The sequence below is a fragment of the Chenopodium quinoa genome, unplaced genomic scaffold (assembly GCF_001683475.1).
Source record: "Chenopodium quinoa cultivar QQ74 unplaced genomic scaffold, ASM168347v1, whole genome shotgun sequence".
NCBI lineage: Eukaryota > Viridiplantae > Streptophyta > Magnoliopsida > Caryophyllales > Amaranthaceae > Chenopodium > Chenopodium quinoa.
The window spans coordinates 588,754-602,238 of NW_018745533.1; positions in this window are offsets into that span (position 1 = coordinate 588,754).

Below are 13,485 nucleotides of genomic sequence, written 5' to 3' on the forward strand. Positions count from 1 at the left end.
CCCGAATTCCAATCCCAGATCACATCTGGGACCTCATATGGGGTCAAAACCGAGAAGGAGCTGCAGCCTACTTCGGCAATTTTGCTGGCATGTCCGAAGTAGACAGGGCAAGGATCTGGTCGCTGAAGGCCACTGCTGGGATGGGCGAATCCAGTAGATCAGTTCCTGACCCAGCCAGGTCTAACCAACTGCTGATGATGCAGGTAATTTTCCTTCATTTCCTCCGAAATTCAGCTCTATTTTTTTCTTATTACTTATTTTTTTTTTTTGTCTTCCTGTTTTCAGTTCGTGCACAATCAGACTCTCACTGTAGAGCTGATTGATACCCTACAAGATAGGGTAGACGCTGCTGTGCACGAAAGGAAGGTGGCTGAAGAGGAAGTTAAGCTTGCTAAGCTGAAGCAAGCAGCAGCTGAAGAGAAGCAGCAGGAGGTTGAGGAGTACGGTAAAAAAGCTGCCGAAGCTCTGAAAACCTTCTGCGATGCTATGGAGATGGAGGTTTTTCCCCCACTGATGGAAGGGGAAAAATTCCTCCAGGAGCATATGGGAGTGGACGTCTCCAAATTCAAGGCTGCTATTGAGAGCCGAATTCAAGAAGGAACTGCTGCACAAGCTGAAGTACAGCAGCGTCTAGAGGCTCTTGAAGCCAGCCGAATGGCTGCTGAAGAGTTGCTCCTGGCCAAAGACGTCCAACTCTCAGAGGCTGCTGCTGCTGCTGAAGCCCAAAGAGCTAAATTCCAAGAGGCTGAGGATCAACTGCTGATCCAGAAAGTTGAAGTGGCCCAAGCTCAGACAAAGGCTTTCCAAATTCAGCAAGAGCTGAATGAGCTGAAGGGTTCCTCCTCCAAAGTCGCTGATGAGCTGAAGAAATCCAAGGAAGACTTGGAGGAGACCCAGAAGAAGCTGGCTGATGCTGAGGCTTTACTCAAGGTCCGTGTTTATACCCAAGAGGAATATGAGATGGGTTTCAGAAACGGATTCCGAGTATGCCGAAGAGTCTGCCTTCATGCTGAGCCGAAGCTGGACTGGTCTAAATGTGCTGAGTGGGTCCAGAATCCCGAAGACCCTCACATGAAGTTTGCAACTCCAGCTGAAGCTGAAATTCTTAAGGCTGAGGAAGCCGAAGAGGAAGCTGAAAGACTGGAGTTGGAAGCTGAGCAGAGGGAAAGGGAGGCTCGGCAAAGTGCAAAGCCCGCCTCTTCTGCTGCTGGGGCTGAGGCCACCATGGGACTCAACGCTGATCAGTCTGATCCGCCGGCTGAAGCATAGGAACTCGGGCAGTCGTCTTCAGAATCTTGCGGTTCATCATGTGCTTAACTTTAGACTTGCCGCTTTCTGAGTTTTTTGCCTTGTTTTTTGCTTCAGCTTGCCTTGTCGTACAGCAGTTTTATTTTTTTTGCTTATGTACGTATTTCGGCAGCTGTTATTTTCCGCTTGTGGGCGGCTGCCGATACTGAATTATTGAACTTGTAGCTCAATTTTTTTTTTTCAGTTGCTTTATTTTTGAATGCTTTACTGTTTCTTTTCTTCAACTCTGCCGAACATAGCTGCACTGCGTGCTTCTTGCCCCCACAGAAATTGAAGTATGACTTTAGTTGAATAAGCAATTTCTGAACTTCTTCAAAATGGATATCCGAAACACAGGGCCAACTGAAGGCAATGCTTCTGGGATACAAGTCTTACTGAAGATTGACTGTCTGAAAGTTGGATATCCGAAACACAGGGCCAACTGAAGGCAATGCTTGGGATATTAGCTTTCTGGGACTAACCTCTTTAGAACAAGTCTTACTGAAATTTGACTTCAGCTGAAAGACCAGCGTTCTTAAAGAAGACGCATATCCGAAACACAGGGCCAACTTAAGGCAATGTTTCGGATAATGGCTCTCTGGGATACAAGGCTCAGTTAAGGCAATATCCCAGAATTGTCCATGGACTCATGTCTTTGGAGAACAGGTCTTACTGATGTTTGATTTCAGCTGAAAGACCAGTGTTCTTTAAAAAGACTGAGTTTTGTAAGCCATCTGAAACCCAGTTACCCGAAGGCGAAGGTTTCAGACGAGGCTGATTTAAAAAGGCTGTTATCCTTGATTTTCTGTCTATCTTTGAAAAATGGATACCCGAAACACAGGGCCAACTTAAGGCAATGTTTCGGATAATGGCTCTCTGGGATACAAGGCTCAGTTAAGGCAATATCCCAGAATTGTCCATGGACTCATGTCTTTGGAGAACAAGTCTTACTGAAGTTTGACTTCAGCTGAAAGACCAGTGTTCTTTAAAAAGACTGAGTTTTGTAAGCCATCTGAAACCCAGTTACCCGAAGGCGAAGGCTTCAGACGAGGCTGAATAAAAAACCCTCAAAGAGTAGATAGAACAAAGAAAATTTTGAAAGGATAAAAAGTTGTAAATTTTATATAAATGGCGGCTCCAAGGCCTGTCATTAGTTCAAAATGTACTTACAAAGATTGTTCTGCCCCGAAGGGTTTACACATGGTATTTTTTCAGTACATCAGCATTCCAGTGATTCTTCAACTCAGTTCCATCCAACTGCCGAAGTCGGTATGTCCCTGGCTGAAGCTCATCATAAATTTCATAAGGTCCCTCCCATGTAGCTGAGAGCTTCCCATGGATTCGGCCTTTCTGAACTGCAGCAGCATTCCGAAGGACAAGATCTCCAATTTTGAGAGGCCTTGCATGGACCCTTCGGTTATAAAATTTGCTGACTCTCTGCTTATAGGCCGCCATTTTATCTCGAGCTGAGTCTCTTACTTCGTCGAGGAAGTCGAGAGATTCCCTCATCAGTCGCTCATTCTCAGCCGAGAAATGGTGCACTCGAAGGCTCTCAGAGCCAATTTCCACTGGAAGGACGGCTTCGGCACCATACACCAGTTCAAAAGGTGAGTGGCCCGTTGCCTCTTTTTCAGTTGTCCGAAGGGACCAAAGGGTTCCAGGGAGCTCCTCTAGCCATTTGGACTTTTGATCTTCCACCCTCTTCTTGAGGGCACTTAAGATCTGTTTATTTGCTGCTTCGGCTTGTCCGTTACTCTGCGGGTGGCATACCGCTGAAAATGCCAGTTTTATGCCGAACTGATCTGTATATCGCTTCAGCGGTAAGTTGTCAAATTGCCTCCCATGATCGAAAACAAATACTCTCGGGATGCCAAAGCGAGTGATGATATTCTGCCAGATAAATTTTCTGACAGTTTGCTCTGTAATGTTCGAGGCTGCTTCGGCCTCGATCCATTTACTGAAGTAGTCGACACCAACTATCAGCCATTTTTTCTGGTACACAGCCTCTGGAAATGGTCCCAGTATATCCAGTCCCCATTGGGCAAACGGGAGTGGATTAAGGATCGGCTGAAGATCCCTTGCTGGCTGATGGATAACTGGAGCATATTTTTGACATTTTTCGCATTTCCGAACCAGCTCCTTAGCATCTGCGATCATGGTGGGCCAGTAATATCCAGCCCTCAATGCCTTGTGGGCTAAGGTTCTTCCCCCAATGTGGTTCCCACAGATGCCGAGGTGAATCTCCCGCAGGATATAATCTGCATCTGTTGGTCCCACGCATTTCAGCAATGGGGCTGAGAAGGACTTTTTCAGAAGTTCCCCCCTGAAGACAATGAACCTAGAGCTGGTTCTCTTCATTTTGGAGGCCAAAGCTTTGTCCTCAGGAGTTTCTCCCCGAAGCTTAAAAGCTAAAATGGGTTCCATCCAACTAGGCTCTGGGTCGGCGCAGCACACTTCAGGTGCTTCGTCGACACTTCTTACTCGACGCACTTCTACATATACAGACCTGTTCAGCTCGGTAAAAGATGAACTAGCAAGTTTGGAGAGTGCATCGGCCTGAGTATTCTGACCCCTTGGGATCAGCTGAACCTCAAAAGTTTTCAGCTCTGCAATGACTGATTTGATCTTGGCAAGATAAGCTATCATGGAGGGCTCTTTGGCCTCATAGCTGCCACTGATCTGATATGCAACTAGCTGAGAGTCTGTTTTTAAGCAGACATGATCGGCTTCCAAGGAGATGCATAATTGTAGGCCGGCGATTGCTGCCTCATATTCGGCTTCATTGTTCGAGGCCTTAAAAGAAAATTTTAGTGCATACTCAAAGGATTTGCCTTCGGGAGAAGTTATCACTACTCCTGCCCCCGAACCGTTTTCGGTGGAAGACCCATCCGTAAACACGGTCCAGACTTTCTTTTCACTGTCCAGCACTTCTTGGTATGAGCATTCGGCCAAGAAATCCGCCAGGGCTTGAGCCTTAATGGCAGCCCTCGGACGGTAGCTGATGCTGAATTCGGTGAGCTCAAAAGCCCACTTGGCTAGCCTACCGGATTTTTCAACCTTGCCAAGAACTTTTTCCAATGGCTGATCAGTTAAGACCACTATCTGATGGCAATCAAAATAGGGCCTCAGCTTCCGAGCAGCTACTACTACCGCGAAAGCAACTTTCTCGAGTAGAGGATAGCGGGTCTCGGCATCCGTCAGTGTATGACTGACGAAATAAATCGGTTGCTGACTCTTACTCTCTTCCCTCAGCAATACTGCGCTGATGGTGGCCGGGCTAACGGCCACATATAGGTATAGAGTTTCTCCTTCAACTGGGCTAGCCAGCGTTGGGAGTTGAGCCAGATGCTCCCGAAGCTGTTGAAAGGCGTCTTTTTGCTCTTCCTCCCAAACAAGCTCTTTTGTTTTCGGGAGTTTCAGGGCTTTGAAGAAGGGTAACCCCTTATCCGAAGCTCTGGAAATGAACCTCGAGAGGGCTGCCATTCTTCCGGTGAGCCGCTGAACATCCCGCTTCGTTTTCGGCTCAGGAAGGTCGAGCGCCGCTTTGACTTTAGAGGGATTGGCATCAATCCCCCTTTTGCTGACCATGAAACCCAGGAATTTCCCTGACTTCACGCCGAAGACACACTTCTTCGGATTCAGCTTCATTTGATGCTTTCTCAAGGTGGCGAAAGTTTCAGCCAGGTCCTTTACATGGTCCTCTAGTTTTCTGCTTTTGACGATCGAATCGTCAACATAGACTTCCATGTTTCGGCCCTTTTGATCGGCGAAAACTTGATCCACCAGCCTTTGATAGGTTGCCCCCGCATTTTTCAATCCGAAGGGCATCATTTTGTAATTATACACCCCAGCGTTTGTGACGAATGCTGTCTTGGCCCGATCGTCGGGGTGCATAAAGATCTGATGATACCCCGAGAATGCGTCCATGAAACTAAGCAAGGCATGGCCACTTGTCGAATCGACTAGCTGATCGATTCTTGGCAAGGGATAGAAATCCTTTGGACAAGCCTTATTTAGGTCCGTGAAGTCAACGCACATCCTCCAGGTACCATTGGGCTTCTGAACCATCACCACATTTGCCAGCCATTCCGGATATTGGCAAGGTTCAATGAATCCTGCCTCCAATAATTTTTTGACTTCGGCTGCGATGTCTCGGTTCTTATTGGCGGAGTAATTCCGCTTCTTTTGCTTAACTGGTCGACACGCTGGGTCAACATTAAGCTTATGGGAGATGAGGTCTGAACTTATCCCGGGCATATCAGCTGCCGAGAAAGCAAACACATCTCTGTTATCCCGAAGGAGCTGAATAAGTTCACAACGGGTGTCAGGATCAAGGTCCATCCCGATTGTTACACATTTCTCAGCATCTCCTTCGGCCAACTCAACTGTTTCAGTCTGTTGGTCCATGTCCATTGCCGATGGACTGGACTCTTCAGAATCTGGTCTGCTGCTAATGTCAGCAGGTGTCCCAGTCTTTGTGTTCTTCGGCTGGCTCTCTGAGTCTTTCGGCTCAGATGAAGAGTCAACCTTTTCCCTTTCGGGACCTTTTTCTCTGGGCACTGATCCTTGGGCCGAAGCACTTAGGCCTTTCGGCTTTTTTGTGCTTGGCTCTCTTTCTTTTTCTTTCTCCTCCTCATCCTTGTCGTTATCTGGGCGACTACTGGATGGCTTGAGGTAGTTGCACCTTCGGGCGTCCTTCTGGTTGCCCTGTATCCTTTCGGGGAAGCCGGCGTCTGAGACATAAATCATCAGCTGATGATAAGTTGAGACGACCCCTTGGATCTCGTGAACTATGGGTCTCCCCAAAATCACGTTGTACACTGAAGGAGCGTCGATGACCAAAAACTCAATCATGACGTTCCGGGCTGCCTCATCGCAACCGATGGTGACAGGAAGTGTCACCTTCCCATCTGGATAAGTTGAAGCCCCATTGAACCCGGATACCGGATAGGGTACCGGCGTAAGGTGCTTGGGCTTCAGCTTAATTTGGTTGTAGGCCTTTCGGAACAGAATGTTTGCTCCGCTGCCACCGTCAACAAGGACCTTACTGACGTCGTGGTTGGCCACCGTGGCGATGATCACCAACGGATCCTCGTGAGGAAACGTAATCCCCCGGCAGTCGGCGGCTGTGAACGTCATGTTCGGCACCGGCGACTGGGGAGATTGAATGTCAGCGTTGTTCACCTGGTGAGTCAAAGCTCTAAGGTGACGCTTGTGCTCCCTCCGAGAGTATATTCCTCCCGAGATAACATTGATCGGAGGGAATTTCCCCTCCGGTTTTTTACTGTTTTTCCGGGGGAAATCAAGGTCCTGCCGAGGGTCCTTTGCTAGCCTCTCGGATTCTTTTTTCTCGCGGTGATCCGCGATGTATTTTTTCAAGTATCCCTTCCGGACCATGTCCTCTATCTGGTCCTTCAGCTGGATACACTCTTCAGTGTTGTGGCCCGAAGACTCGTGGAACTCACACCACTGATTTTTATTTTTTCGCTGATACCACTCTGGGAGTGGTCTCGGCTTTCGGTAACTCTGCTCCTCCTTCGTCACACTGTAAATTTTGGCGCGTGGAAGAGAGAGCGGAGTGTAGGACTCGTATCTGCCTGTGTATGAGGCAAACCTGTCCTTCTTTAGGTCGCTGGCCGAAGATGGCTCCGAGGCCTTTGATTTTCCCTTTGCCTTATGGCCTTGGCCTTCAGACAAGGGTATTTGCCTCTGTTTCCCTCCCCCGGATTGAGGTTGGGTTTTTGCTTTATTCCATTCTTCGGCTCGGATGAACTTATCCGAAGCACTAAGAGCTTTCTCCAAGGTCTGCGGGGTATGCATGACCATAAAGTCTAGGAATTTTCCTGGCTGAAGGCCATTCTGCATTGCAAAAACAGCTAGCCCCTGGTCCAGCTGGGAGACGCTTGATGACTCGTTACTGAAACGGGTCAGGTAGTCTCGGAGGCTTTCAGTTTCCCCCTGTTGCAGACCCATGAGCTCTGCGGTAGTCTTCTCTCGGCGGTTTGCCGTGGAAAACTTGCTCCTGAACTTGGAGGACAGATCATCCCAACCTGTTATGGAGCCTTGCCTTACTCCCTTGGAGATCCACGCTTGCGCGACCCCCTTGAGAGTGGTTGGGAAATATTTGCACCAAGTCGCCTCGGATCTGGGGCAAAGATGCATATGAGTCTCATACGAGGCCACGTGGTCCTTCGGATCCGTGGTCCCGTCATATGTGATATGCGACGGTATTTTAACCGTGGGTACGCGCTCTTCCAGTATCCATTGCTCGAATGGTGAACTAGCGGGAAGCATAATGGCCTTGCCCTTGTTCCTGGCCGAAGGGACCGCGCTCCGCCCTCTTAGAGAGGTAGGAGTGGTTTTCGTCCCTGGCTGGGAAGTCTGGGCCTCGGCTGCAGGGAACGAGAGGCGACTACGCACGCTCGGTTCCTGGCCGCCGAGTCGGTCAAGGACGCTTCTGCGAGCAGTCTCGGGTTCCCGGCGAGTAGATTCTGGCCGAGAAGCTGAGCTGCCGCTCTTATGCGCTGCTGGTCTTGAGGATGAGGATCCTTTAAATAATTGAGAGTTCTTCTTCCTCTGTTTTTCATTTTTCCAAGAATCCTCCTCCCACTCTTCCAGTTCCCGGAAGGAAGGAAGCTTCCCACCGTCATGGTCTAACTTCCTCCGCTGATGCCGGGTATGCGGAGGAGTTCGATCACGAGGCGGTGGCATATTCTGTGCCCTCATTGCCTCCATGAGTACTGCCAGCGCTCTTGCCACCTCTTCCGAACTGGGCCCCGTCAAAGGGGTCCCCGGCCGAGTGTGGGCATGAGGCCGTGCAGCCGATGGTTGGCTTCGGGACACTGAATATGTCCTATGATCAGACTGACCCCTGCTAGACCGAGAGTGGTCCGGCCTATATTGAGAGTCATGCATTATAGGAGATAGGGAATCCTCCTTGTGTGATCCTCCCCCCGAGCCGGCACCCTTGGGAGAGTTCCGGTCCGGCGTGGGCGATGGTGTAGGGGTTTTAGGCTTTTCGCCCGCTCCTTGACGGAGGCTTTTGCTCTTGCGGTTCTTAGCCATGGCTGCTAAGATAATTGCAAGATGATCTTGGTTAGGAATTTGGCTTAAAGATTTTTGAAAGTCTTCCCCACAGACGGCGCCAAATTGTTTCGGTTGAAAACAATGGGACCTTGCCGAAGGTCCACTGAAATGGAGAAGACTGGATTCGATCCAAGCTGTGTTGGGCCGAAGGTTTCCTGCACAGTGAACACACGTAAACTAGCCTCGGGGGTGTTTCCGAGGAAGGCCCCTCCGATGCTAAAGTCAGTACAATGTGTAAAAAGGAAGACACTATGCAAGAGAGTTTGTAGCTTGAGGCTTTTGTGGAGTATTTCTCAATGCAAGAATGAGCATATGAATTGGAATAATCAGTGTATGAGATAATGTATGTGATGTCCTCTTGAATGTGTTAATATGATGGCTTTTATACCTTGTCATACTTGGAGAGGTTGGGCTTTAGCCCAATTGGCTTACTTTGTGGGCTGACTTTTGACTTTTGAGCAATTGGAGAGTTGAACCTTGACCTTGGGCTTTTAATTGGATCATTTAGTGCTCAGGCCCAATTTTGACTAAATTGGACCCAAACAGCTACTTTGACAAGTTATTGCAAGTCTAGATATGTTTGTAGCTTTTGGTTGAAAAGCGTTTAAAAAAATTCTATTTTTAAAATTGATTCAATTAATTTACAAAAATTATTCATTCATAATTATTAATCAATTATGTCTTTAATTGATTCAATCAATTAATTATAATAATTAATCAATTGACCTGATAAGATTATGTCATTATTGTCATGATTTATGCCATCATCTTATCACAATAAATTAATTTCTTAAGTATTTAAATAATTTCATCAATTCCACAATCAATGAGTTTAACAATTCAATCAACCTATAAAATCAATTCACGGTTTTCCTATAATAGTAGATTTATACTCTCCAGTAATCAATCTACTTACTCATCTACAGTACAATAATTACCTCATCGATTTCTAAAAATTTCCTATATATATATAAATATGAATTCACGCATTTGATGAATATAAAATATGCTAATTTTCACTTCTTTTATTTACTCTTTCAAACTTCCTTTTCTCATGATCAGTGAACACCATGCCAAAAAAACCCATCACCACGTCGCATACAACACAATACTCATCATCACCTTTTGTGTCGACCTTGCTCTCGTAATCTGATTCATTTTCTGTCCTACTTGTAGAATTTTACTTTTGTACCCAATTTATAGCTATTTTTTTTTTAAAAAAAAAAAAAACATATTTGTTGTGTTTTTATAGTTTAGGGTAGAGGTGTCAATTCGGATAATCGAATGGAGTTTGGGTTGGGTCTATTTGGGTTGGGTCTGTTCGGGTCGGATATGTTCGGATCAAAATTATCCTTTTAACTCGGATCAGTTCGGATCGGGTCATGGTCTATCGAGTCCAGGTCGGATACGGGTCGGGTCAACTTCAGATCGATTCACTTTCGGTTCGGATATATTTGGATCGGGTTTAAAACGGGTTTAGCCGGGTAACTTCGGGTCGGATGAATTTGGGTCGGGTTGATTTCGGTTCGGTCAAGTTCGGTTCGGTCAATTTCGGTTCAATTCCTTTTTGTGTTTGGCTGGATTTTGGTCGAGTTGACCAAATTCATATCCAAATAAGGTTATTTTGAAACTAGAGATATTGTTTAGTTTTTACCTTATTATTGGGTCAATATGATTATTAATTACGAAGCACGAAGTTTTAGTTTTCTCATTTGATCAAGTTATGTGTAATTTTTATCTTTGAGGAAAATTGAGATTGAATAATTATCGATGACTTATCCCCTATATAAGTGAGAAGTGAGACCGAGCTAGTGATATATTGACGAACAATATATCCTTTAAAACTTTATTTATTTTGCTTTCATAATTGTTTCTTATAGGTTGCATCAGACTAGTAGTAATGTGATGATATAATTGGTTGTAGGTCTTAGAGAAAAGAATTATTAGTTCATAAAATATAACAGAATTGTAGGAATTCATTAAAAATGACAATGGGATTTAGGCAGCATTTAACTAGAGCTTTACAAGCAAATCAATTAACTCCCGCTTAATGTTTAGGTTTATTAGCTCTTGTGGCATTTATTAAGGGATTTGTTAAACATCGCCCGCAAATCTCCACATAAAGCCCACAAATTAGACATGGTTTGACAATTTTGCCCATTTTTAAAATCGTACCCAAAGTGAACAAATCTCGATCTAACAAATGTGGAGTCGTACTGGGTTGCCCAGGGAGGCCGGAGAGGCGAGGGTCGCCGGAGATACGTCGTCTTCGACGGAAAACGAGGTGGCGCCTAGTTTGGACGCCGGAACCATGGCAAGGACGTCCAGGCAAGGCGCCACAACCAGTGCACTGGCGTCCAGGTCAGACGCCACAACCAGTGCACTGGCGTCTAGCCCAGGCGCCTCAACCAGTGCACTGGCGTCCAGGCCAGGCGCCACCACCAGTGCACTGGCGTCTGGTTTGGACGCCGCCCTTACTTTTTAATTTTTTTTTTTGCCTTTTTTTTTTTTAAATTATGTTTTGATTTTGGAATCAAAAATTTATGTTTTTTATTTCATTTTATAAAAAATATATATACTAGACTTATAAAAAATAACACATAAAATTAATAAATATTAAAAAAAAAATCAAACACATTAAAAAAAAAAAAAGACGGAAAATTTTCTGATTTTCCAAAAAAAAAAAAAATTAAAAAAAAAAATTAAGGCAGCTGGTTGGTGGTGGCGCCAGGTCCGGCAGCCACGTCCACCGGCCTGGCGTCTGGGCAGGACGCCCACCCACAGTGATTGGCGCCTGTCCCAAACGCCACTCACCGTGGCTGGGCGTCCTGCCCAGACGCCAGGCCGGTGGACGTGGCTGCCGGACCTGGCGCCACCACCACCTTGCCGCCACGAGTCACCACTACCTTGCCGCCACGAGCCAACCACCTTGCTGCCACGAGCCTCGACATCCCCGTACTTTGATTTTTATTGAGGTTGTGTTTTTTTTTAAGATCAAGGGCAATATTGTAACTTCAATATAAGTTTGTGGGCTTTATGCGGAGATTTGCGGGCGATGTTTAGCAATCCACTTTATTAAAGCTTAGAAAGTAAATTAATATAATTGATATGTACATGAAGTAAACTTAAGACTCCGGATTATTTCTTTGTAGTAAAAAAGTTAACTTATTAATAATTAGTAAACATATAGTATAAGAACTTGAATAAAAAAGTAAATAATTAATTATGATCAGGTTAAATTCGGATCGGGTAAAAATCAAATCGGATCGGGTTAATATCAGTTCGGGTCAACACAGATCGGATTAGATCAGTTATTTTTCGGGTCAATTTCGGATCGGGTTGAGCTCGGGTCGGGTCAAATCGGTTCGGTTTGAGTTCAAGTCGGGTCAAATAGGATTCGGGTTGAGTTCAGGTCGGATCAAATTGGTGCCGGGTTAAGTTCAGATCGGGTCAAGTTCGGATTCGGGTTGAGTTCAATTCGGGTTTGGGTCATGAATTTCTCGGATCAAATCGGATCGGTTACAATTCGAAACGAACAATTTTTTTCGGGTCGGTTCGGTTTTGACACCTCTAGTTTAGGGTTGCAAGGTAGTGCAGTGATGCTGAGCGTGAGCGTATGGTATGGTGGTGAGGGCGTTAATTAGTTGACCATGATTATTCATTAAGGGCATGCCTGGAATTCCATAAATTAATAGGGGGTAATATCTAATGGGGTAGATTCTGCTTGAGTTTTGATTTAGTGAGTAATATTTCATTTTCTAAGGTTTGGCAAGTATCCTGGGGTAAAGACAGCCACTTCATGGCAATCGACGGACGACGGCAACCATCATGTCGTTGATAAATTTAAGACCACCACAAGCATCGCCTCACTTGAAAGATCAAAAGCCCTAACCTTTTGTTCGACTATCTCTTCAACCAATGGCTCAATTCATGACACTTGTTCGTAATTCGCCAGAATTGATGAGCTATGGTGGCGGCTAGCAGCTTCCATCGGGCGACAATAATGGCGGCTAACAGCTTCAATTGGGCGGAGTGATATGGAGGTGTAGGAGATAGCATGAGCAGGGGAGAAGGAAGGTACAATATAACGGTGGAGAGTATTTTTTTTACAGGGGAGATTGTTACCCTAGGGGGGAGGTGGGTACTTATTAACCTCCTTTTTAAGGAAATAGATTACCCCACTAATTAATTACCCTTGATCCATACTAAAAACAATTCCAAAAATTTTACTCGTGTAGTTTTTCCCCTCCCATTACACCCATTCCAGGCAGCCCCTAAAGGTTAATCATTGTTGAATTTAAAATACTGCTAGATTAAAGAATTATTATAACTTTAATGCTATTTAATTAAGATATTTTTAATTTTTTTTTTGTTACCATTGATTATGTTCAATTCTATAAGGGAGAATTTTTCTTTCTTTTTTTTTAAAAAAAAAATAAAAAAAAAATAAAAATGCGTATGTAATTCTCTACTCTCAAGTCTCAACCAAGATCCAAATGTTTTAATAATGTCATTAGTTTTCTCTAAAAGCATAACATATGCTAAAGTATATGAAAAATGCTTAGAGCTAATTATATTAGACTTGAGAGTGAGGGATATCTCAAGTGGTTAGAGCTTTCCTTCTGATTCTAGGAGGTTCTGGGATCGATTCTTACCCCGCTATTGTGGCTCTCTAAACACCAATAAAATTAAAATTTTAGTTATAAATATGGTCCATCCTAAATGCTTATATCTTGATGATCTAAAATAGTGGTTGGAAACAAGTTTTTTTTGGCTTGAACTTAAGCCCGATCCAAATCTTTGGCCTGATAACAAGCCATCTTTTTTTCACCTAAGTCCAATATGGTCATGTTGTGTTTAGAGCTAGCAAACGTGCTGTGTCATTCTCGTATTAGTGCTCGAAGTTAAATAAATTGTGAAGCATCTATACTAACCCAATCCGTTTATTTACCATAAAAATAATGTTTAATCAAATCGTAAAATCACAAAAAAAAACCCTACCCTCCTCTCTCTTCTCTCTCCTAAACTTTAGCCTCCATTGTCAATTTTGAAGGGGCTTCCATCGGATTTCACCGGTGGAAAGCCCCAATCTTTATTTTCTTTTAAGTTTTT